Here is a 27238-nt window from a genome sequence, read left to right on the forward strand (position 1 = left end):
GTGGGCGGGCCTGCCATTTAAAGGCTTCCACGCATGCGTCGAAGTCATTCGACGCATGCGAGGGACGGCGGGCGCCTGGACATGTACGGTAGGTCTGTACTGACGACCGTACATGTCCGAGCGGGCAGGATTCCAGCGGACGGTTTTAAAACAAGTCCAGGAATATTTGCCCGCTGGGAAAAGGCCCGGCGGGCAAATGTTTGCTGGAATTCGGCCCGCTCGCGCCTACACACGACCAAACATGTATGCTGAAACTGGCCCGCAGACCAGTTTCAGCATACATGTTTGGTCGTGTGTACGGGGCCTAAGATGCACAATTATGTGACTTGCTTCCTTCTTGTTTTCATCCATAAAAGTGTTTTCTATACACTGCAACTCAAACATCAGTAGAAACCATGCTGTAATTTAAGCTACGATAAAGCAAACCCATGCTTAAAGGGGTTGTAAAGGTATATTTTTTTCCTCTATCACTCACCTCATCCTTCGATTTTGCTTTTAAATGTCCTTATTTCTTCTGAGAAATCCTCACTTCCTGTTCTTCTGTCTGTAACTCCACCCAGTAATGCAAGGCTTTCTCCCTGGTGTGGAGTGTTGTGCTCAGCCCCTCCCTTGGACTACATGAGAGTCAGGATGCTCTCTACGTTGCAGATAGAGAAATGAGCTGTGTGTTAGTGGGTGTACTGACTCTCCTGTAGTCCAAGGGAGGGGGCGAGCACGACACTCCACACCAGGGAGAAAGCCTCATATTACTGTGTGGAGTTACAGGCAGAAGAACAGGAAGTGAGGATTTCTCAGAAGAAATAAGGACATTTAAAAGCAAAATCGAACAATGAGGTAAGTGAAGGAGGACTGCACTAAGGTAAAGGAAGCTATTTAGGAAAAAAAATTGTACCTGTACAACCCCTTTAAAGTGTATGTTAACCTGATTCATGAAATTTGAGCTGAGCACATATATCTGCAGTATTTTATCTCTTTTCAATGAGCTAAGTCTTATGCCCCGTACACACCATCACTTTATGTGATGAAAAAAAAACGACACTTTCTGTGAAGTAAAAAACGACGTTTTTGAAACCTCAATTTTCAAAGACGAAGTTGCATACACACCATCGTTTTCTCACAATGATCTTGCAAAGTGAGGTTACGTTCCACCACGTTTTTCCATTGAAGCTTGTTTCTGGGCATGCGTGGATGAAAAAACGTCTTAGAAAACGACGTTTTTTGCTACACACGGTCAATTTCTGTGAAGTAAAAAGTGCACTTTTGAAAAACGACACATAAAATTGAAGCATGCTTCAATTTTTTTTGGTCGTTTTTTACAAGACATAAAACGACGTTTTCCCACACACACGGTCAATTAAAGTGACGTTTTTAAAAACGTCATTTTTTTTCATCACATAAAGTGATGGTGTGTACGCGGCATAATAACTCTCTTCTGAAAGGTTTCTCTGTTATCAGCCTGAGATCTCCTGACATGTTTTTTGACTTTTTAGACAAAAGCAGCCAGAATCTTTTGTCAAAGGAGGTTGCTAAATAGATTAGCAGAGAGCAGCTCCTATTACAAAACAGCTTTGAGAGTCTCTACCTATGTGGATAGGGGGTGTGTGCCTTTCCTCCAATCAGCAATTCTAGCTATCTTGGCTGTATGCCCAGACATCGCACTCTGTGTTAACCAGGAAGAGAAAATCTCCTAACAAAATCTGAACTTTCTAAACAGTATATAAATGTGAAGACAGCAGATATACATATAAAACCTATGTAGGGAGATTTGGTTAATCTCTGTGTTTCATCTGAGGCTGTTCACTTCACTGGGTGTATAGAGGGTTTACATCCACTTTAAGAAAAAAAATCATAAAATGTGTTATTGCTGAGTATATTTAAGATGCAGGCTCCAGACATCTCACCTTCATCCTGGATTAACTACTGAGTTAACAGCCTACCTGGTGCAATCAAGTAGCCAGTGATGTATGAAAATAATTAATTCTTATACATAGTGGTTCCTGATCAGTGACACACTAGGTAGTAAAGCCAAGGTGAAGATGACAACCCCAGGTGTTATGCACCTAATCCCTCTGCAAAGAAGTATCCTTTGGAGCAGCATCACATGCTGCAGGAACACATTATCTAATACTCTGTTGTCCAGCCTGCCTGAGGGCTGCATGTGGCCCTTTGGTACTTAAAGTAGACCTTCAGTTATTTTTTCATCTTTTCATTTAATAAATCTTCTGTCCCTGTTGTTTTAAATTTGGATAGTAAAACATTATTTTTCTGCCAGTAATTACCGTATATAGCCCACTTCCTGTTTCTTGTCTGGTAAAAAGCCTAGGCTTATGACATCATGCACGGCTCTCTCACTCAATCTCATGAGAGTTTACCAGGAAGGAAGGGATTTTAGTCATAAGAGGGCCAATGAAAGCTGCAGGGCTGCAGAGCTGGAGGTGTGCCTCTGTGTGTCTATGTAAATCCAGGAACTGAACAGGCAGCAGCTTCAGCTGCCCACAGTTAAAATGGTGGCAGCCAGACTCAGTGGAGGGAGATTTCTGCAGCATATTTGACAAGTACAAAATCTTCATTAGGCTGGGTTCATACATATGTGAATTGAATGCATTTTGAACTGCATCCAATCCGCATGACATATGAAAGAACATTGCTTTCTATTGTGTTTGTCTACTGATGCAGCCGGAGTGCAGATTCAGTGTGAATTGAAGTAGAGTCCTGTTCGTTTTCTGAGCAGTGTGGTCTCCCTCAGGTGCGATTTCAGGGACATTTACTTCTATGGAAACGCTTCTGAATCGCACATGTCATTCAGTTGTGAACAGGATAAAATCCCGAACTGATTCTGATACAAACCTGGCCTGATTCTGATCAAAAACTGACCTAAAACGCTTAGAAACACTGACTACTTTGTCAATTAGCAGTGAAAATGTAGCCTAAATCTACATGTAATATCCCACCCATTTGTGTTTAGCTGGTTAGTGGGCATAGGGAGGGAGGCAGTAGGCTGTCATTTACAACTGTGTATATGCCCAAGTGTGTGACTATAGTCACATGGGCTGCTCAGATGTCATTGGTAGGAAATGCTCAGCATAGAAACTCATTGAAAACTGAGTATGTGCAGAGTTGCAAACACTGCTCTGCAAAATCCATAGCTGAATTGTGGACTTGGACAGAAGGGGGGATTTAGAGAACAGCAGGATCAACCAGGTTTTTTGGGGAATGCAGAAAAAAAATCTCAGAGTGACTGAGTGAGTATGAACAGCATGAAATACAGCATTTATTAATATTTTTTTATAATGTGGGTTTAGTGAGACTTTAAACAATTGCCGACCTGCCATCGTCATTAGACTGTGGCAGGTCAGCACGATCCCGCAAGCCAACGTTGCTTTACGTCGGCCTGTTTATGCAGGATAGCGGGTGCTTGTTATTGCAATTTGTTTTACCAAAAATATGTATAAAAATACATATCGGCCTAAACTAAGGAAAAAAAAAACTTTTTTGGGGCAAATTTGTTAAAGCAAAAAGTATATTTTCAGTTTTTTTCAAAATAGTCGCAGAGATAATCAAATACCACCAAAAGAAAGCTCTATTTGTGGGGGGAAAAGGATGTCAATTTTGTTTGGCTACAAGGTGGCCCTACCGCGCAATTGTCAGTTAAAGTAACGCAGTGCCGTATCACCAAAAATGCCCTGGTCATTGAGCAGCCAAATCTTCCCGGGACTGAAGTGGTTAAGTGTGGCTCCCATAAACCCCAATTTCCTTGCCTAAGTGGCTATTCAGGGCCAGTAAATGAAAATACTAAAAGACTGACTTCTGCAAGTTAAATGATTGGTTTATTCCTTTGACAGTTCTTTTATTTTTCTATACTGCCCACAGCCTTTATTATTTATTGTTTATTTTATTAACTATGTTATAAATGAATTATTCCAAGAAGGATAACAAATAGCTTCTGTAGCTTTTTTTCCAATCTCTGACCGCCTCCTGTAACATGCCTACAGTTTTTTTTCTTAAATGACTATGGCCGAGCAGGACTTTTGTCCTTTTGGGTAGACGTCATATAATGTCCGCTCAGAATGTGCCTCTCGCAGGGCTGGGCAGCAGTGTGAGAGCAGTGTCCACTGTGAAATTATGAAAGTCTGTGAATTTTTTGTTTTTCTCCCAAAAAATTATGACAAAAAATGACACCTTAACCACTTAAGCCCCGGACCAATATGCTGGCTAAAGACCCAAGGTGTTTTTACAGTTCGGGACTGCGTCGCTTTAACAGACAATTGCGCAGTCGTGCGACGTGGCTCCCAAACAAAATTGGCGTCCTTTTTTCCCCACAAATAGAGCTTTCGTTTGGTGGTATTTGATCACATCTGCGGTTTTTAGTTTTTGCGCTATAAACAAAAATAGAGCGACAATTTTGAAAAAAAATCAATATTTTTTACTTTTTGCTATAATAAATATCCCCCAAAAACATATATATTTTTTTTTCCTCAGTTTAGGCCGATACGTATTCTTCTACCTAAAATCGCAATAATCGTTTATCGGTTGGTTTGCACAAAATTTATAGCGTTTACAAAATAGGGGATAGTTTTATTGAATTTTTTTTTTTTTTTTTTTTTTTACTACTAATGGCGGCGATCAGCGATTTTTTTCATGACTGCGACATTATGGCGGACACTTCGGACAATTTTGACACATTTTTGGGACCATTGTCATTTTCACAGCAAAAAATGCATTTAAATTGCATTCTTTATTGTGAAAATGACAGTTGCAGTTTGGGAGTTAACCACAGGGGGCACTGTAGGAGTTAAGGTTCACTGTGTGAGTGTTTACAACTGTAGGGGGGTGTGGCTGTAGGTGTGACGTCATCGATCGTGTCTCCCCTATAAAGGGGATGACGCGATCGATATGCCGCCACAGTGAAGCACGGGGTAGCCGTGTTTACACACGGCTCTCCCCGTTCTTCAGCTCCGGGGACCGATCGCCGCACTCGAGCGGCGATCGGGTCCGCGGGACCCGCGGTACCGGTCCCGGAGCTTCGGACCGGGTCGCGGGAGTGCGCCGCGGGAGCGCGCCCGCGACCCACGGCTGGGTACAAGTACAGGACGTATATATACGTGCTTGTGCCCAGCCATGCCATTCTGCCGACGTATATGTGCAGGAGGCGGTCCGGAAGTGGTTAAAAAAACTTGCTATGCCTCTTACTAAAAACCTTGGACTGTCTACTTTGTAAAAAGGGGTCATTTGAGGGTATTTGTACTGTCCTGGTGTTTTCAGGCCTCTAGAAATTAGAATACATTTTGATCTAAATTTATGAAAAAATATTATTTATTTGCAAAATATTATAATAGAAACAAAGAAAACACATTTTTTTCAGAATTTTCGGTCTTTTTTTTTGTTTATTTAGAAAAAAAAAATGTGATTAGGTACCACCAAAAGAAAGTACAATTTTTGTAAAAAAATTTATAAAATTCTTATGGGTACAGTTTTGCATGACCGCAAAATCATTTAAAGTGTGACAGTTCTGAAGGCTGAAAATTGGTATGGGCAGGAGGGGGGTAAACGTTTCCAGTATTGAAGCAGTTAACAAGCACAGTAATGTGCTTGGATTTCAGAAATCTATTAATTTTGAATGGGCTACAATTGCACCTCAGTGTGTCCAAAACACAAACGTATGGTTCAGTGACCCTTTAGTGATGTTAGGACTGCCTAACCCAAAGGAAGGATTTACACAGTTGCATGTGCAGTTGTGGTAATGCACATCAATTAATATAACATGCATGTTGGTGCACTAAGTTGTCATTCATTTTGAATGGCACTCCAATGCACCACAATTCAGGGTAATGTGATGCCATGTGTTGTGATTTACTGCATGACTAATAATAGCCATGCAAATCTTTTGGGTGTGTTAGGAAGAGAATTCAAATAAACACACTGCAACGATGTAAATGGATCTAAACAGTGTAAATTTTCACATTATCATATGTCATTTAGCAGGGGCGGACTGACAACTCATGGGGCCCCCGGGCAATAGGAGATTATGGGGCTCGTGGGCAATAGGAGATTATGGGGCCCCCAGGCAATAGGAGAATATGGGCCCCCCAGGCAATAGGAGATTTTGGGCCCCCCAGGCAATAGATTATGGGGCACACACACACACATACAGTATACATACACAGTATACACACACAGACACACAATATACACACACAGTATACTTACACATAGGGATGAGCCCAACACCCCCCTGTTCGGTTCGCACCAGAACCTGCGAACACACCAAACGTTTGAGTGAACTTTAGAACCCTGTTAAAGTCTCGAACGTTGCAAAACTAAAGTGCTAATTTTAAAGGTTAATATGCAAGTTATTGTCCTAAAAAGTGTTTGTGGACCCGGGTCCTGCCCCAGGGGACATGTATCAATGGAAAAAAAATAGTTTTAAAAACTGACGTTTTTTCGGGAGCAGTGAATTTAATAATGCTTAAAGTGAAACAATAAAAGTGAAATATTACTTCAAATTTCATACGTGGGGGGGGGGGGGTGTAAAGTAAGCATGTGAAATAGCAAATTTTTCCCGTACTTAGGACTGTCTCTGCACAAAGTGTAATTTCTGAAGGAAAAAAAGTCATTTAAAAATGACTCTCGGCTATAATGAATTGTCGGCTCCCGGCAATTCAGACAGAATTCATTCATAAAAAAAAAAGTGTGGGGTCCCCCCAAATTCAATTACCAGGCCCTTCAGGCCTGGTATGGATAATAAGGGGAACTCCGCCGTCAATTTAAAAAAAAAGGCGTGGAGTTCCCCCAAGAATCCACCCCAGACCCCTTATCCGAGCACGTAACCTGGCCGGCCACAGAAAAGAGTTGGGGACAGAGAGCGCCCCCCCTCCTCCTGAACCGTACCAGGCCACATGCCCTCAACATGGGGAGGATGTCCCCATGTTGATGGGGACAAGGGCCTCATCCCCACAACCCTTGCCTGGATATTTGGGGGGAACCCCACGTCATTTTTTTTTTTAAATTGACGGCGGGGTTCCCCTTAATATCCATACCAGACCTGAAGGGCCTGGTAATTGAAAACCCCACGTTTTTTTTTTTTTTTATGAATGAATTCTTTCTGAATTGCTGGGAGCCGACAATTCATTATATCCACAAGTCAGTTTTAAATGACTTTTTTTCTTTCAGAAATGACACTTTGTGCAGAGACAGTTCTAAGTATGGGAAACATGCGCTATTTCACATGCTAACTTTACACCCCCCCAGGTACGAAATTTAAAGGAATATTTCACTTTTATTGTTTCACTTTAAGCATTATTAAATTCACTGCTCCCGAAAAAACGTCTGTTTATAAAACTTTTTTTTGCATTAATACATGTCCCCTGGTGCAGGACCCAGGTCCCCAAACACTTTTTAGGACAATAACTTCCATATTAGCCTTTAAAATTAGCACTTTAGATTTCTCCCATAGACTTTAACAGGGTGTTCCCCGGCTTTTCGAATTTGCTGCGAACACCCCAAATTGTTCGTTGTTCGCTGAACAGGCGAACAGGCAATGTTCGAGTCGAATATGAGTTCAACTAGAACTCGAAGCTCATCCCTACTTACACACACTGAACAGGTACTGGAGAGGCGGGGTAACTATAATCTTGGGATTTTTTTAAAAAACACAGATTTTTACATACTGTCCCTGGTTTTACTGAGGCTGGCAACCCTAATGGGGCCCCCTAGTGACATGGCAGTGCCCAAGTGCCTGAATGGTCAGTCCGCCCCTGTGATTTCGTTGAACTTTATTGGTTGAACTGGATGGACTTGTGTCTTTTTCAACCAGACTAGGTACAGTAACTATGTAACCATGTAATTTAGCCAGAAGGTGGCATCCTCTATTGTTGAAGAAATGTCTTCTTTTTTTTTTTTTTTCTGCCACCTTCTGTAGAAAATAAAGAGAATCATTTTAGTTTTAAGCATGCAGCAAGATGATGTGGTAAGGATATGTAGGTTTTTAAACATACTCAAGTCAAGCACAAAACACATGGCATGTCAAAATAACAAATAAAAATGTAATTTTTAATATACAGTACTGAGCGATTGAGAGACTGGGAGAATGAACAAGAATATTCAATGCCAAAAAGTATTATATTCAAAACAACTCTAAATATACTTTTCAGAAAAGTCACAAATACATGTGGCTTTTACTTCTTAAAATGATATGTTGCTATAATGTCTGGGCAGAATTATACATTAGTCATCAGTCAGTAATGGACATCACTGCACTGGGGAGCCTCTTAGTTTTGAAAAATTTTGTTTCTAGGTTAATATAGTGAAGCACAAAGTAAATGCCTCTAATCCAATGTAATACCACAGGCACAGAGGTTTTTCAGCTTCCCGCTGCTATCATTTATGTGATTATGTCCTACATTTGCTCCCAAACTACCGTCATTATTTACAAAAGTTTCTTTAGAGGGATACAAACTTTAAAAACTAAATTTAAACTTTCTGCAAAAAAAAAAAAGAAATCCAGAGGTAATCACATTTCCAATGGCATGCAATAAGTCTGTATTTTTCCAAATAGTTAAAACAGTATTAAAGCGGGAGTTCACCCATTTATTACATTTTTGCCCTTGTCCCCTTTGATTCCTGCTCGTTCGGTCTAGGGGAATCGGCTATTTGTATTAAAATATGATCCGTACTTACCCGTTTTCGAGATGCATCTTCTTCCGTCTCTTCCGGGTATGGGTCTTCGGGAGCGGGCGTTCCTTCTTGATTGACAGTCTTCCGAGAGGCTTCCGACGGTCGCATCCATCGCGTCACTCGTAGCCGAAAGAAGCTGAACGTCGGTGCGGCTCTATACTGCGCCTGCGCACCGACGTTCGGCTTCTTTCGGAAAATCGTGATGGATGCGACCGTCGGAAGCCTCTCGGAAGACTGTCAATCAAGAAGGAACGCCCATTCCCGCAGCCCATACCCGGAAGCGACGGAGAGGATGCATCTCGTAAACGGGTAAGTACTGCTCATATTTTAAAACAAATAGCCGATTCCCCTAGACAAAACGAGCAGGAATCTAAGGCTAAAAAGTGCCCTCTAAGGGTGAACCCCTGCTTTAAATCCCAAAACAAAAATGTAATATATTGCAGTTTAATAATCCTTGGATGAGGCTTTTTTTCTTTGTTAATTTCATCTGCTGATCCAGCCAGTAACATACTTCCTTCCTTAGTGCCGGTTCACACAGGGGCAACCCGACTTACAGCGCGACTTTACAAGGCAACTTCAGCGTGACTTGGAGCCACTTACAACATGAGTTACGCAACTTAAAGTTGCCTCCAGGACAGGCGACTTTGGCTGTGGCCAATCACAGAGTAATCAGCTCTGTGGGAGGGAGGGGTTTGCCTGAGTAAACGATTTTCTCTTCCTGTAAAGTTGCTTCAGTTAAGATGGAGATCTGACTTGGAGGCAACTTCCATTGAAATCTATGGGTACAAGTTGCCTGGAAGTTGCCTTGAAATAGTACAGGAATCTTTTCTGAAGTCTGAGAAACTTCAGTAGTGTAAATTAAGACGGCTCTCATTCACTTGAATTGAATTTTTCATGTCGCGCAACTTGGGGTGACACAAGTCGGATCCCAAGTTGCGGTAGTGTGAACCGACACTTAGGGTGCTTGCATTCTGGAGGAAGTAGTAAAGTAGATAGCTTTGAACAACAGCATTGTCAGTCCAGAAGAGGGGTGTGTTAAACTAGCAGATATAACTTGACTAACAAATTAAATCTGAACTCCTGCTAACACTTTATAAGCAGTAGGGATGAGCTTCGAGTTCGAGTCAAACTCATGTTCGACTCGAACATTGCCTGTTCGCCTGTTCGGCGAACAACGAACAATTTGGGGTGTTCGCGGAAAATTCGAAAAGCCGCGGAACACCCTGTTAAAGTCTATGGGAGAAATCTAAAGTGCTAATTTTAAAGGCTAATATGCAAGTTATTGTCCTAAAAAGTGTTTGGGGACCTGGGTCCTGTCCCAGGGGACATGTATCAATCCAAAAAAAAGTTTTAAAAATGGCTGTTTTTTCGGGAGCAGTGATTTTAATAATGCTAAAAGTGAAACAATAAAAGTGAAATATTCCTTTAAATTTCATACCTAGGGGGGTGTAAAGTTAGCATGTGAAATAGCGCATGTTTCCCGTACTTAGAACTGTCTCTGCACAAAGTGTCATTTGTGAAATAAAAAAATACATTTAAAACTGACTTGCGGCTATAATGAATTGTCGGCTCTGTCGAATTCATTCATAAAAAATAAAAAATAAATAGCGTGGGGGTCCCCCCAAATTCAATTACCAGGCCCTTCAGGTCTGGAATGGATATTAAGGGGAACCCCGCCGTCAATTAAAAAAAAAATTACGTGCGGTTCCCCCCAAATATCTATTCCAGACCCTTCAGGTCTGGTGTGGATTTTAAGGGGAACTCCACCCCAAATTTAAAAAAAATGGCGTGGAGTTCCCCCAAAAATCCACACCAGACCCCTTATCTGAGCATGTTAACCTGGCTGGCCGCAGAAAAGGGGGGGGACAGGGGGAGGATGTCCCCATGTTGATGGGGACAAGGGCCTCATCCCCACAACCCTTGCCCGATGGTTGTGGGGGTCTGCGGGCGGGGGGCTTATCAGAATCTGGAAGACCCCTTTAACAAAGGGGACCCCCAGATCCTGGCCCCCCTATGTGAATTGGTAATGGGGTACATTGTACCCCTACCATTTCACGAAGGAAGTGTAAATAGCTGGAAAAAACACACCGTAGAAAAAAGTCCTTTTATTAATTAAAAAAAAGAAAAAAAATCCAGCGGTGGTAATCCACTCTCGGTCCGGCTTCCTGCTCCAACGTTGTCTGTATCCAGCGACGAGTGATCTCCTCTCTGGTCCAGCGATGAGAAGATCTTCCGGCATCCAGAGCTCCAGAGCACAGCATCGGAGGCCGCCTCTCTCCGCCGGACACAGCCCAGCGGAATGACGCGGCTGGAGCTTTTGACATTTCTTATATAGGGGAGGCGGGGCCACCCGTCATGTGACCCCGCCCCCTCTGACACAAGGGGGAAGACTGGGCTTCCCCAGTGACGTAGCAGAGGGTGTGTCAGAGGGTGCAGGGTCACGGGACAGGTGGCCCCGCCTCCCCTATATAAGAAATGTCAAAGCTCCAGCCGCATCATTCTGCTGGGCTGTGTCCGGCGGAGAGAGGAGACCGGCGATGCTGCGCTGTGGATCCCGGAAGATCTTCTCATCGGTGGACCGGAGAGGAGATCACCCATTGCTGGATACAGACAATGTTGGAGCAGGAAGCCGGGACCGAGTGGATTACCACCGCTGTTTTTTTTTTATTTATTATTTATTAATAAAGGACTTTTTTCTACGGTGTGTGTGTTTTTTTAACTATTTACACTTCCTTTGTGAAATGGTAGGGGTACAATGTACCCCATTACCAATTCACATAGGGGGGGTAGGATCTGGGGGTCCCCTTTATTAAAGGGGTCTTTCAGATTCTGATAAGCCCCCTGCCCGCAGACCCCCACAACCACCGGGCAAGGGTTGTGGGAATGAGGTCCTTGTCCCCATCAACATGGGGACATCCTCCCCAAGTTAAGGGCATGTGGCCTGGTACGGTTCAGGAGATGGGGGGCCGCACTCTGTCCCCCTCTCTTTTCTGCGGCCGGCCAGGTTAACGTGCTCGGATAAGGGGTCTGGTGTGGATTTTTGGGGGAACTCCACGTCATTTTTTTTTAAATTTGGGGTGGAGTTCCCCTTAAAATCCACACCAGACCTGAAGGGTCTGGAATGGATATTTTGGGGGAACCCCACGTCATTTTTTTTTAAATTAACGGCGGGGTTCCCCTTAATATCCATTCCAGACCTGAAGGGCCTGGTAATTGAATTTGGGGGGACCCCCACGCTATTTTATTTTTTTTAATGAATTTTTTGCATTGATACATGTCCCCTGGGATAGGACCCAGGTCCCCAAACACTTTTTAGGACACTAACTTGCATATTAGCCTTTAAAATTAGCACTTTGGATTTCAAACGTTCGAGTCCCATAGACTTTAATAGGGTTCTAAAGTTCACACAAACATTTGGTGTGTTCGCAAGTTCTGGTGCAAACCGAACAGGGGGGTGTTCGGCTCATCCCTAATAAGCAGTGAAATCATAAAACAAAACAGAGGTTGCACCAGCCTAGTACACTATCCTTAACCCATGTATTTTATTATTAAAAAGTGGTAAGTAATAGGAATGGGCAAAACAATACCCTGTTCAGTTCGCACCAGAGCTTTAGAACATCGCAAAAGTTCAGAACCGAATAACAAACCTCATTGAAGTCTATGGGACCCGAACTGGAAAAATCAAAAGTGCTAATTTTGAAGGCTTATGCCGCGTACACATGATCGGAATTTCCGACAAAAAATGTTCGATGTGAGCTTTTGGTCGGATATTCCGACGTGTGTACGCTCCATCGGACATTTGCTGTCGGAATTTCCAACAACAAATGTTTGAGAGCTGGTTCTCAATTTTTCCGACGGCAAAAGTTCCTGTCGGAAATTCTGATCATCTGTATGCAATTCTGATGCACAAAAAAAACCATGCATGCTCTAAATCAAGTACGAGACAGAACCGTTCGGTCTGGTAAAACTAGCATTCGTAATGGAGATAGCACATTCGTCACGCTGCAAATTTTTTGATCTTTTAATGCAGCGCATTCTTTTCTTCTTTATAATGCTAGAATAATGAAGTTGTTTTGCTGCTCATATTCTGACAAACGTATTTCTTTATTATTTCTCCTGATCTTCTGAATAATTTTTTTATTTTTTAAAGCCAGATCTCCATAATAATGATTAAAAAAAAATTTATAGTGATATTTTTTCCTTTTTTTATTTTAATCAAGATCTCCTGTTTTTTTTATTATTATTATTATTTTAAAATAATTTTCTAGTAATCTCCATTATTTTTATTTTATTTATGTGTGTCAAGTTACCACAACAACATTAAAAGATAAAAAGTGCTTCCGCGCCACCAAAAAGTGTAAGATGAGAGTAAACAATCAAATAAATGCTGCTTAATCTAAATGGGTAAGTAAATAAATAAATAAATACCTGAAGTGATTGTGATAAGAAAGTGATCAGCGCATAAAATTGAATAAATCAATAATACATAAAATGATCCAAAAACAATAAACAACTAGTGGTAAAATACCAAAAAATGGTGTGCAATGTGCAACAACAATGTGCAAACATGCATATGATAAATAGTAAAAAAAAGTCCCAAAGTGAATGATAGATATCCTTGTGTAAACCAAGTGTCTATGCGGAGAAATCATCCCTGGATATATTTACACCTTGATAAGCATTTACACACCTGACTTAAGGTAAGCGCTCTGTGAGCACAGCATTTAGAAGAGTCACGCAAGAAGACTGTGAAGACACATTTGTTTTGACACTTGGTTTACACAAGGATATCTATCATTCACTTTGGGACTTTTTTTTACTATTTATCATATGCATGTTCGCACATTGTTGTTGCACATTGCACACCATTTTTTGGTATTTTACCACGAGTTGTTCATTGTTTTTGGATCATTTTATGTATTATTGATGTATTCAATTTTATGCACTGATCACTTTCTTATCACCACAACAACATTATTATCTTGTATTTTCTAACCTCAAGGAGGTTGGTTGGTGTCCCTTGTTAATTTGACATTGTATTTTTTTAATTGTACCTGCCTACTCACAAACAAACTGTCACATTTGAAGAAAAACACATAGGCAAGTATTTGCAGAAAAAAATCTATTTATTATGGGTCATAACTAAATAAAGAGGAAGGCAACGCTGGAGAAACTGCTGAAGTTGGCAAAGCCTTTGGACCCAAGGGCAGACATCAACTATTTAAAAAAAATTGGTAGCCTGAGGAGTCCATATAATAGGGAGCACAATCTGGTTCAAGACTCCGAGAGATCGGAAACAGCAGCAGATGACATATGTGTCCCCAGGCTGTGGTACTACCACAGCCTGCGTCTTCTGTCAGACCAGACTGAAACCAGGCCATCACTTGTTTGTCTTCCTTCCATGCTTTCTTCCAGGCTGTGGCTCTGGTGGTGGAGTTGTGGCAGGAGAAGGACAGGAGAAGGAGGACAGGAGGAGAAGGAGGATGGTCGAGCTCACAAATGTGGCTTTTTCTGGTGAGTTTGCACCTCAACCCCTTATTTAGGGCCATACAAATGATTTTCTTTTACAGATGAGGCCCTCTTCCATGTCCTGCATTTTACATGCTGCCATGCAGGAAAATTCCTCTTGAAGGTTGGGGGGTTCTGAGGGCCGCATCAGCCTCCCAAATGAGGCTGAGTGCTGCCTCCTCCACATTCCTCCCCTTCCTGGGCCTTTTTATTGGAAGGCAGAAGGGAAGCCCCTGTGATTGTGTCAGGCTACTGGGCCCGGCCATCTCCTGGCTGACACTTACCCCCGCCACCTCCTGGCTGCAACTTCCCCCTGCCACCTCCTGCCTGCCACATTCCAGAGCCTCCTCCTGGCTGAGGCTTTCCTGTGTATAAAAAAGGGACATCGTTTTAGTTTTTGGTTCATCAATCACACACAATTTTCAGCTCATGACTGTTGCAAATTGAATGTTAATAAATCGAAAAGACTATCATTCTGACCCCAGCATTTTTCATTCTTGTCCCAATCATTTTTGGCCACTACTGTCTATTGATATTTAAAACACTTTTTGTTAAATCATTAATTTGTTATCAATAACATCTAGTTAACATCATTAATTTTGGGACAATAAATATGTAGAAAAATACTATACCTGGCTCAAGCTGGGCTCATCCACTTCTTCCTGGGTGGAAGGCCCAGGTTGGTCGTTGGAAGCTTCAGCTGTGGTTGAAGAAAGAAGTGCAAAGTGATGGCCTGATTTCAATCTGGTCTTCCAGAAAACACATTTTGTTATAGTACCAGAGACTGGGTACATAAATGTCTTCTGCTGCTGCTCCTGATCTCTGGGAAGCCAGGACCTTACTCAACGCCCTCTTATAATTGCTTCTCAAGCCACCAATTTTTGTTTTCAAATAGGGGATGTCTGCCATGGGGATCTGCGGCTTCACAAACTCCAGCAATTTCTCCATTGATGCCTGCCTAGCTTCTTTGTTTTCTATATAATGGGTGTTTAACCTGCCACAAACAGGTCAGCTCCCTGTACTTGTCTATAAAATGGGGCAGAAAATATGTGTCTTTGAATTTTTTCATTTTCTCTTCAAGACAAAACACAAGACAGCCCCTGATGTCAGTCTAAACTCTCCTAATCTTATCCCAATACAGGCCTCAATCTATAAGCAGTATAGGCCACTGATGCCCCAAGTTAATATTTTACCTTCGTTATAACGATCGGCGCTTCCGTTACTCCTTCCACTGCTCACAGATCGTAGGTACGACACACACGTGTTGGCTTTATATACACTGCGCATGCGTGAAACTCCACCTGCGTCACCCGCCCCTGACGTTCTTTCTAGTGTATTCCCCGCCCCTTCTCTTTCGTCGCAGTGGGAGAGGACATGGTGGAGACACAGCAAGTGTGTAATAGCACTAACGACGAGGAAAGCCCGGAGCCAGAAACGTCCCGATCCAGGAGGAGATATAAGGCCTCAAATATGTCCTTTGTAGAGACCGTGGAGATGGTGGACATCTTGAAGAGGACCGACTATGATGGGAAGTATGGACCGTACCCCAACCCAAATGTGAGAAAGGCCAAGGTCTGCACAGGAATTTTGGGGTACAACTATCCAAGGAGCAATTGAGGAAATGCTGGTCAGACCTGAAATTGAGGGAGCACGTTCAGTACAGATCAGGAAATTGCTTCTAAAAGGTAAGTATTTGTCCTGTGTTCCTATTATTATTATTACTTGCATGTTGCTCCATGTGCTTTTCTTTACTGTTGTACACTTTAAAATGGCAATTTTCAGGTTCGTGGGTACAGTAATCGGTCGTAGTAAACATTGTTCGTTCGCCCACTAAATACAATGTTTTTGGCAGATACAGGATATCTACATTTGGTCATGCCTATTTGTATTAAAAGAAGTTTAGTACATTGTTGTCTAGATGTATTTGTAACTAGAATGAAATGAAAACTTGAGTCAGTGTAAGGAGAGGACACTCAGCAGCTGTTTACACATCTGGACTCAGGAGCACTAGTGTGGGACACCAGAACAAACTTTTTAGGGTGTCCCACACAGGTCGGGTGCTCCAGTGGATACTTGGGGTGGGTTGCCAAACAATAGTGCTCCTTCTCCCTTATGCCACGTATTCCTTTGGAGTTTACTTCAACACCTTGTCTGTGTATGATGCTTGGGGTAAAGGCTGGTACTAGCTCTCGGTCTCTTCGGAACTGTTTGGAGGGCAGGAGGCACTGTTAGTCGGGTGCAAAATGGTTCTGTCACATTTGGCGGCAGCGGTGGCATGCTTCCTGTTTTGGTGTTTGGAGGAAATCAAGGAGTACAGAGACGGGAGGCTTTATGTCTCGGAAGTGCTCTGGACACAGGAAGATTTGTAGTTTGTAGCCATTCAGGAATGGGAACTAGAGGTCACCTACAGAAGGCTGCTAGACTCTGCTCAGCAGCAGGGCATGACTCCCGTTGCCTGGGACTATCAGGAAATATCAGCTGACAGGTCTGAAATCCTGGCTGAAGTGCCAGCAATGGGGCAGATTAACAATGTGCTTTGCCCACCTCTACCTGCAGCTATGGAAGAAAAGCACTTTTGGCGTATGCAGCAGGTGCTAACTCACCTTGACGAACCTATTTCTGCACAGAAAAAGCTTGGATGGAGGAATGTGTCTGTCCAACAGCTGGATAAGTGTACAGGTGATGGAGCAGCCGGCTCATCTCCTCAGCGGCAGATACACAGTTCGGAAGAGCAGAAGCTCCACAGTCTGAGAGTGGAGGAAGCCATCCTCCCTCCCCAACAGTTGATGTGGGGTCCCCAGCAGAAGAGCTGGCATCAGGACAGAGTTCTACCAACCTCTGCCCAGCAACAGCAACAATTCTGGAGTTTCAAAAAGCTGGGGCAGGTGACCCCTCTTCCCAGCGACAAGCTTATGTAGTGAAACTCCCACTACAGTATATGAGTGTCAAATTGGTATTATGAGCAATGGTTTCTTGTGCTCTCTGAAAATATCATAGTGCCTTCTGGCAAACCAGCGAGCTCAAACTGTGCAAACGTCAGACACTAGGACACCGGAAGTGACGTTTGCACACTGTGACCTCGCTGCTCGTTTCTGATATACACTACATTACTGTTTTAAATGTGAGTACCCTGTTTGTTATATGTTTGAATAAACCGCTGAGTGTTTAAAACATATTACACTAGAGAGCCTCCTCTATGTTTTCTCTACCCTGCCTGGTGACACACTTTGGAGCTGTCTTACCTTGCTGACCACCCAGCCTGGAAGGAAGCCTTAACCCCCTAGGCACCACACTACTGGAAGGATGGATAGGAGCTATCCCCTTTACCCCGAGTGATTCCATCGGTTTTATTGAATGCTGCTTACCTTGCAGCTGTAAGGTAATTTGCTAGCACACCTTTGGGTGTTACCATACACCAAAGATTCACCAACAAGTCACCTTGCCACCTGCTGATGTCATTTAGCACCCAGCACTTCACTCGCACTTTGCAATTTCTTTTGATTAAATTGCATCACCTCTTGGACTGAGTCGCAGTTGCATCATCCATCATATCAGTTATATCAGTTATGTTCAGTCATTCATGTTGATGGGAGCATAACACCATCCTGCGATTTCCTCTGCGAATGCATATATTATCTTTGCGTTGCTATTCTATCTCTGCACCCAGCACTCTACTTGCACCTTGCAATTTCTTCACCTCTTGGACTGAGTCGCAGTTGCACCATTTACACTTTGTAACAATTGGACAATCTTGCGGTTCCATCCACCATTCATATGATGTAATTCTACTTACATTATACAGTCACCTATTTGTATGTATTTCCACTCTTATTCAGTTCACTGTTTTATTCATCCATCATTGTTGTATATCAGTTATGTCCAGTCATTCATTTTGATTGTTGCATAACACCACCCTGCGATTTCCTCTGCAACTGCATATATTATTATCTTTACATTGTGATTTTATTTATGCACCTGAGTCACCTTATCTGCACTGTTTGCACATTCATTCAGTACACCTTTTGGATGCACCTTATCTTAGCATTTTTATCTTTCAATCAGTCTATTTGCTTATTTGCACATTCATTTATCAATTATACTATTTTGGTTATTTATACATTTTACCAATTACACCATTCTATGCTATTGGAGTGCAACACCATCTCTTGATTTTTTCCAAGTACACACTATAGAGATATATGTTTTGTTCATCAATAACTGATATTTTTTATGATACAGAAGTAGTGTATAATGATCTACAATATACATATACCGTATATACTCGAGTATAAGCCAAGTTTTTCAGCAATTTTTTTTGTGCTGAAAATGCCCCCCTCGACTTGAGTCACCTTTTTGTGCCTAATCTACCAAACTTTGGGGACCTGGTACCGGCCGACCGTAGGTCCCCTGGACCCCAAACTTGGCACACATATAGCCCCACTCTACAAGTGTGCAAAGTTTGCTGTCTGGGGGACCTATGGCCGGGGAGCACCGATTTTTCAAATTCGGGCACACCTACGTTAGACTCCCATGTTAAACGTAAGTCTAGTCATGGACACAGTGAGGTATGGGCACAGTGAGACATGGGCACAGTGAGGCATGGACACAGTGAGGCATGCACATGGACACAGTGAGGCACAGTGAGGCATGGACACAGTGAGGCACAGTGAGGCATGGACACAGTGAGGCACAGTGAGGCATGGACACAGTGAGGCACAGTGAGGCATGGACACAGTGAGGCACAGTGAGGCATGGACACAGTGAGGCACAGTGAGGCATGGGCAAAGTGAGACATGGACACAGTAAGGCATGGGCACAGTGAGGCATGGACACAGTGAGTCATGCACATTGACACAGTGAGGCACAGTGAGGCATGCAGATGGATACTCTAGGCTTATACTCAATGGCCCGGATTCACATACATCGGCACATATTTCTGCCGGCGTAGCGCATCACATATGCGCTACGCCGACGTAACACAGAGAGGCAAGCACAGTATTCACAAAGCACTTGCTCCCAACGTTGCGTCGGCGTAACGTAAAATCGTAGGCGTGAGCCGGCCTAATTCAAAGTAGGAGGAAGTGGGCGTGATCCATTTCAATGAAGCGTGACCCCAAATGATGGGCCGAACGAATGGCGCATGCACCGTCCCGTGGACGTTTCCCAGTGCGCATGCTCAGAATCACGTCGAATGTACTCCGGGCCAATATGTTTTCCCAGTTTTTTGTGGTAAAATTAGGTGCCTCGGCTTATATTCGGGTCGGCTTATACTCGAGTATATACATATATATATATATATATATATATATATATATATATATATATATATATATATATATATATATATATACAGTAAAATTTAGCAAGTCCAAAGTAGCTTCAATACTTTCAATAGATTCTGGTGAGGGAATAGAAAGTGCACCATTTCAAGCCGAATTCCCTGCCTTGTGAGCATGCATTAATAGGCCAGCTAATTCTCACAGGCAAGCTCTGGCTCTCATTGTATGCCAGAACATGCAGAAAAAGTAAGAGGAATTATCACAGCAAGTCTTATTTCTCACAAATGACTAAAATAAAAAAACTTTTTATTTGCCCATCATAAATTATCTTTTTTTTCTCATTAATTCTCCCAGTGTAGTACAGAGGACTGAAAACACTAATTTAATTGCTAAGAACAGCAGGTGATTATTCCTTAAGAAACTTTAATAAATGAAGTTACCAGAGGAAATACTGCTGCAGAAATGGAGATGAAAATACAAACTTGAGGAAGATCAAAAGCATTGCATAGTTGCCAACATTTGAAAAAAAATTCCAGGGACACTTTGCAGCACAGCTATTAATTAATTACCACACTCACTTCCCCGAAGCTCCACCCACTCCGCATAATCTTCGCCTACTTATCAGATTATAGCAGGGGTCTCAAACTCAAATTACCTGAGGGCCACAAGACAAGTTTTCATATGCCATGGGGGGCCGCATGCAAACTTTCAAACTTCAAAAACAACAGTACTGGTGTCAGCGAACACATTATTAACCCCCAGCACTGGTGTCAGCGAGCGCATTACCACCAGCACTGCTGTAAGTGGACGCATTTTTACCCCCAGCACTGGTGTCAGTGGATGCATTATTAACCCTGACCACTACACTGCACACTGACCACTGCACTACACGATGACCACTACACTGCACACTGACCACTACACACTGACCACCCACCATCAGGGCACAGCACATTAGGTCACAGAGCCCAGCACATTAGGGTACAGGGCACAGCGCACATCAGGGTACAGAGCCTGGCACATCAGGGCACAGGACCCGGCACGACAGGGCACAGGACACGGCACGACAGGGCACAGAGCCCGGCACATCAGGGTACAGAGCCCGGCACATCAGGGTACAGAGCCCGGCACATCAGGGTACATGGGGCACATCAGAGCACAATCGGGGCACATTAGGGTACATGGGGCGCATCAGAGCACATGGGGCGCATTGGAGCACATCAGGGTACATGGGGCACATTCAGGGTACAAACAGGGTACATGAGGGCACGTACATGGGGCACATCGGGGCACAATTGGGGTACATGGGGGCACAATCGGGGTACAATCAGGGTACATGGGGCACATTAAGGCACATGGGGAACATGAGGTCACAATCGGGGTACATGGGGAACAAACAGAGCACATGGGGCACAATCAGTGTACATGTCAGCGTTTACTTGTTTTTCTTTTTTCTTCACATGCAGAGTAGCGCAGGAAGCGTCTGTCATATGTTCGATTCTCTGTCTCGCGCTGCGGCTGCTCCCCGCCCCCCCGGCACCCCCCGCTCTCTTCTCGTCCATCCCAGGTGATATCACAAGCAAATAGGGATGGACGAGAAGAGAGAGGGGGGGGGCGCCGGGGGGCGGGGAGCAGCTGCAGCGTGAGACAGAGAAGTGAACTTATGACAGAGACGCTTCCTGCGCTACTCTGCATGTGAAGGAAATCTACTCCCCCCACTTCCGCCCTGCCTGCGGGCCATTTATAACTGGTCCGTGGGACGCAAATGGCCCGCGGGCCGTTTTTTTGAGACCACTGGATTATAGGGTCTACTCAATAAAGAGAGAATTACAAGAAATTGATACAACCTCTGTGATTGTGTAAGAGGGGAGAGGAAGTCCTTAGGGTAAGGTAAGGTCCAATATAAAGGACTACAAGTATCAGCACGCCTCCTGCCTTGTACACCTATGACTCACTGCCTGTGATTAGCGCAGTGCTGACTTCCTGGTGGGCTCTGCACATGGGCTGTGTGAAAACGCTGGAACTCAGTCAGAGACTGCAGACATGGTACAGGAGATGGTCAGAGCGTGTGCGGACATAATTGGGCTGAAATTGCACAGAATGCACAGCGTGTTCCTGTGTTTTTCAGTGTGAACCTGGACCTGTGACCTGGAACCCACACTTTGCTAACTTGCCTGGAAAGGGGGCATTAGTATGGGCACCTGGAGCAATTTGCCACATCTCTTCTGGGATGCCAAGGGCCACCCCCTCTGTGGCAGACAGCAGCTTTAATTTGGGGGGAGGAATATGTGCTAAGGGGGTGGATTTCATATCCAAGCCCCCTTGCAGCATACGTCATAAAGTGCCCCCTAGAACATATCCTTTCCCCCAAAATTACTCACAGTAAACTGTAACCCGTAGGCATGACCCCCTCCCTCCCCCTCTGGAAGGCTCACTTACTTTGCATTAGGACATGTGTCATCTTGTCAGACGAGCAGCTTTTCTCGGCAGGAGCGTGGTGAGCCTCCTTCTCCTCCCCTTCCTCCTCTGTGTACACAGGAAACATCACACAGCAGGAGAAGGAGGGGGGCGGGGCTCAGTTCACTCCGACTCACTCTGCAATGTGTGTGTCAGGAGTCAGGACCAGGCAGCCGGGACTGCAGGGAGATATATAAACATACTGCCGCACCTGCCTTCCCCACTAGCCGGGACAAGTCCCGGCAGGCTAAATTAGCCGGGACTAGGTCCTATTTGACGGGACTGTCCCTTTAAAAACGGGACAGTTGGCAAGTATGGCATTGTCGTGGTTAGTACTCTTGATTTCTTGATTTGCAGCTGTAGGGTTGTGGGTTCAGAACATTATCTGCATGGAATGCATTTGTCATGTGTTTGAGCTGGTTTCCTCCAGGTGCGTAGCTATCTTATCACAACCCAAAAAGATATTGGAAGGTTAAATGGTTTTCCTGGTGCCTCCATGCAGCATACCTGTGACAAGCTCCGCCTTGGCTCCTCCCTCAGGACTAGTGAATATTATACCTCATGGCAGTGAATACTGGTCGATCGTCCTACCTTCTGCATTCGGCAGCGTCCATCCGGGTTCAAGCCTCTCCCGGATGCGGTCCCTTCTCTTGGGCAGCTAAACGCGCTAATAAGGTTGGGAGTCCCTTCTGTAGGATCTTTTGGGACAGGCAGTTTGTCTCTTAACTAAGAGCTCTATCTGCAGTGTATCTCTCAGGCATCTGGCTCCCCATGGTAACGGAGGCAGCAGCTAATCCTTTAATTTTTTGTTTATTTTTATTTTTTTCCTCCTCTCCTTTCCTAAACTCCATTCTGGCATCCTTTCTTGTCCCTGCAATCCCATAGTTCACCTGCGGTCCCCCTCGTTTTTCCCCTGTGTTTCCCTCGCCTGCCCCTGTCATCCCTCACTTTCCCTGTCGTCTCCTGGCCCTTTAGGTGTCGCGCGCGTCACCCCCAGCCGTTTTGTATGGCTGGGGGCGTCCTTTGCTGCATTCGACGCTGGCGCCGACGGCCGGGACTTCCGGGTCCTAGAGCCTCCTGCGGCCATCTTTGAATAGGGAAAAACCTAGAATTTTTGCCCTTTCTCTGAAAGTTCAGGGCAGAGGCGTTCCTCTGTCCACCTGACCCCTTTTATAACTCCCTGGCTGCCTCACTAGGATGCCTGAGGCTGTCCAGGGAGAACCAGGGTACTGAGAGCTCCAGGGCAAAAGACCTGTCTTTACAGGTAAAAAAAAAGGGGGGGGGAGATTTATTACTTAAAAAAAAAAAAAAAAAAGACATAAGATTATTTTTCCTAAAACAACAAACAAAAAAACAATAAAACTTAGGGATGTGTCCGTTTAGCCGGGTTAGGTTATGGCGTTTAACCCTTTCCTGTTCTTTCCTTAGCTGCTTCCTCCGCTAATCCACCTAACATGAGCCATTTGCCGTCCATACAAGATCCTACTCTACAATTAAGGTAAGGGCCTACGTCCAGGTAAGTTTACAAAAAAAAGAGTGCACTAAGGCGCGTACTCTTATGTATTGCAGCCCTGTACGCCAGAAGATGTCTAAGAAGACATCAAGGCGACATGAAGACTCTGACTCAAGCCACAGCAGGGGGAGGTCTTCCAGGCGAGGAGACCATGAGAGTGGCAAGAAGTCTTTGGCCAAAAAGCGCCATCACTCGCGCTCCCCGAGACCCAGATCTCCAAAGTGTCAGGCCTGTGGAGCTACCCCTCTTCCACATAAACGGATCTGTCAAGATTGCATGAGGGACTATGCGGCAGACAGAGAGTCCGAGGGCATGCAAGTGGCGGACCTGCTTAAGAAAGCAATAAAAGATTCCTTTGCAGAATTAGTGGCCTCAATGCCATCGCAACCGGTGGTTCCTCTCCAGGAGCAGCCGGCGGAGGAGGCCATTCCCGGACCGTCCACTAGTGGAATTCCTCGACCGACACCTGTTTTGGAATGAGAGGCCTTCACATCTGGCTGCTGAAAGGCAAAGGTTTGAATCACTAGGATGTTCCAACGAGGTTATTGCAACCCTTCTCAGGGCTAGAAAGCCTTCCACAAACAGTATATACGATAGGGTGTGGAACAAGTTCAAGGCCTTCATGATTAGCAGAAGCTGCGATCCAGATTCTCCATCATCCTCGCAAATGCTTGAATTTTTGCAGTCAGGCCTGCATATGGGTCTTGCTCTGAGTACATTAAAAGTACAGGTAGCAGCAATTTCAACAGCAACCAGCAGAAGGTGGGCAGAGGAGCCATTAATAATCCAATTTTTTAAGGCCGTCAGAAAGATCCGACCGCCAACTAAACAGGCTTTTCCCACCTGGGACCTCGCTATCATCCTAGAGTCCCTAGCCAGCCCACCTTTTTCTCCTTCGGACTCGGCATCACTTTGGAATTTAACCTTGAAGCTTACCTTCTTGTGGAACTGAGAACAGTACGAGGGTTTATCCCCAAGGTCACATCATCTTTGACCATGTCGGAACCCTGGGCACTCCCAACGTTTCTAGAACAGGAATCAGGTTCTCTTCATGAACTGGACATTGCCTCCACCCTGAAATGCTATCAGGGTCACGGCATCTTTCAGAGACTCTACCAGGTTGCTCATAATTCCCTGGGGGAAGAACAAAGGCAAGGAGTCGTCAGCAAGAACAATTGCCTCATGGATTGTTAAGCTTATTCACAAGGCGTACAGGGCAAAGGGTCTGGACCCCCCTTTGATGGTCAGGGCGCACTCCACTAGGGCGGTCTCTGCCTCTTGGGCGGCAAGAGCGAACGTGGCAATCAAAACTATTTGTAGGGCAGCGACCTGGTCGTCCCAACATACTTTTCTGAAGCATTACCGAGTAGACCCAGGAGCTCTCTCATCGGTAGAATTCGGCAGACAGGCGATCAAATCAGCCGTTGCTTCCTCTAATTATTGATGATAATAATAATAATTCCTTTGAAATAAACCTCCTAAGTATCATCCCACCCGTCTCAGCTAGTTATTTGTCACAGGTATGCTGCCATGGAGGCACCAGGAAAACGGAAAATTGTATCATACTTACCAGTAATTTTCCTTTCCTGGTGCCTATCCATGGCAGCATACAATCCCACCCTTGGTATTCTATATTACGGAGAATGTGGGGGCGGTGCTAACCAACTCTTTTATAATATTCACTAGTCCTGAGGGAGGAGCCAAGGCGGAGCTTGTCACAGGTATGCTGCCATGGATAGGCACCAGGAAAGGAAAATTACTGGTAAGTATGATACAATTTTCCGTTTTTTTTGTTTAATTCTTTTTTATTAAAGATTAGAAAAATACAGAACATGTATCAAAGCATCAAAAATCGGTGTACATTGCATATAATCTCAATAATTGAGCATAGAGGCAATCATTAGAAAACACAATATGACATGAGCATGGTACATGCTGCTACGGACACAGTCAACAACAATTTAGTGAATCATCTAGACTGTGTACATAGAGAAAGGTAGGGAGAAAAGAGAAGGGTAGGGAAAAGGAACAAAACAAAAAGGAACAAAACAAAAACAAAAACAAAAACGTACCTTGTCAAAATCCAAATAACACCTAAACAACAGACTTGGTACGACAAGCATCTAGCATGCAAAGTGCGAGCTGTGGGTCGGTCAGGGAAAAGAGGAGAAAGAGGTAGAAAGAGGTAGAAAGAGAGAGAGAGGTCGGGCCTGAAAACAGCAAAATCAGTCAATTAACTTTTACCGGTTTTTGACCCAAAGGGTCCACAACTGCCAATGACGGTCAAAAACTTGCCTAGAGCCGTGTTTATACGCCAGTAAGTTCTCATAAGCAAAGTTTTGTTTCACTATATCAACCAGCTCTGACACGTTGGGAGATAAGTTGGATTTCCATTTCCTGGCGATTAACAGCCTAGCAGCTAATAGGATGTGGGTGACAATTTTTCGGCAATCTGGGGGATAGAGATCTATACCTACATTGAGAATTGCTAAGGCGGGAGAAGGTTGAGTAATAATTCCCGTAATTTCAGAAATTGTACAGAACACCTTGTTCCAGAAGCTGGTGAGGTGTTTACATGACCAAAAAATGTGCATGAGCTGGCCCACCCCCCCACAGCCCCTCCAACACAACGGGGAATATGAAGCTATAAATTTAGACAGTCTGTACGGAGTGAGGTACCATCTCAGGGCAATTTTGTGGGCTAGTTCCCAATGGTTAGCACATCTGGAAGCTTGGTAGATGGCCTTAAAAGCTGACTGCCATTGATAGGTGGTAAAAGATTCCCCCAGGTCTGTTTCCCATTTTTGGTAAGGGGTGGATTTATGGAAATTAAGTTTGCTCTGTAGCATGTTGTAGAATAGGGAAGTCCCTTTGATTGAGGGAGGAGCATCTGTAAAGAAGCGCCAACTCTGTTTATATAAAGTTATTTCAGGGGGGGGAAGGGAATTGAGGAGATGAGATAGTTGGAGGTATAGGTAATAGTCTGTAGCAGGAATGTGGAATTCAGACTGGATCTGAACAAAGGACTTGAGAATATTATTATTTAATAATTGTTGGAGGGTTGAGATACCGTTCCTTTCCCAGGATTGTAAAGATACATTAGGGATTATGAGCTCCACTACCCTAATTGGAGTAGGTACAGATACTCCCTGATCTTGAGGGGGTTTTATGGAGCAAAGTATTCTCCACGCCTCTAAGGAGGCCTGAGTAGAGGGAGGTAATTGGTTTAGTGTTCTCGGCTTCCAAGCATCAGCTAGTAGCATATGCTTAAGTGAGGGAGTAGAACTACATTGTCTTTCAACATCTATCCAAAGTTTGTCTGACGTAATTGAAAACCAATTTTTGAGCTGGGTTAGGTGAGTAGCTACCCAATAATCACGCAGATCTACCATTCCCATGCCTCCAGCATACCTATGTTTTAGCAGTTGGGCATGTGAACATCTTGGTTTCATTGTCTGCCAGACAAAGTTTTTCAAGATTTTATTAAGCGCGACCAGGTGTGTTTTTTTAATAGGCATGGGAAGTGTTCTAAAAAGGTATAGAATTTGGGGTAACATAAACATTTTAAAAGTGGCTAAACGGCCCGTCCAGGAGAGTTCACATTTAGACATTTTTTGTGCATCCCTGGTTAATTTTTCAATAAGAGGGGGGTAATTGATGTCCGCTAATTTTGTGACATCTGAAACCAAACGTATACCCAGGTAAGGAATCCCAGAGGTGCTCCACGTATAAGAAAAGGATGCTTGCAGTTTTTTCCGAAGGGCAGGGTCTACTCCTAAATCTAGTACCAAGGATTTCGTGTAGTTGA

General features: G+C 44.0%; 1 protein-coding gene across 1 annotated transcript in view; it reads right to left on the reverse strand.

Annotated features, from left to right (window-relative positions):
- KCNT2 (potassium sodium-activated channel subfamily T member 2) overlaps positions 1-27238 on the reverse strand; it is a 1265156-nt gene that overhangs the window by 531270 nt on the left and 706648 nt on the right. The gene's annotated exons all lie outside the window — the stretch shown is intronic.

This window comes from Rana temporaria, chromosome 7 (genome assembly GCF_905171775.1).
Source record: "Rana temporaria chromosome 7, aRanTem1.1, whole genome shotgun sequence".
Classification (NCBI taxonomy): Eukaryota; Metazoa; Chordata; class Amphibia; order Anura; family Ranidae; genus Rana; species Rana temporaria.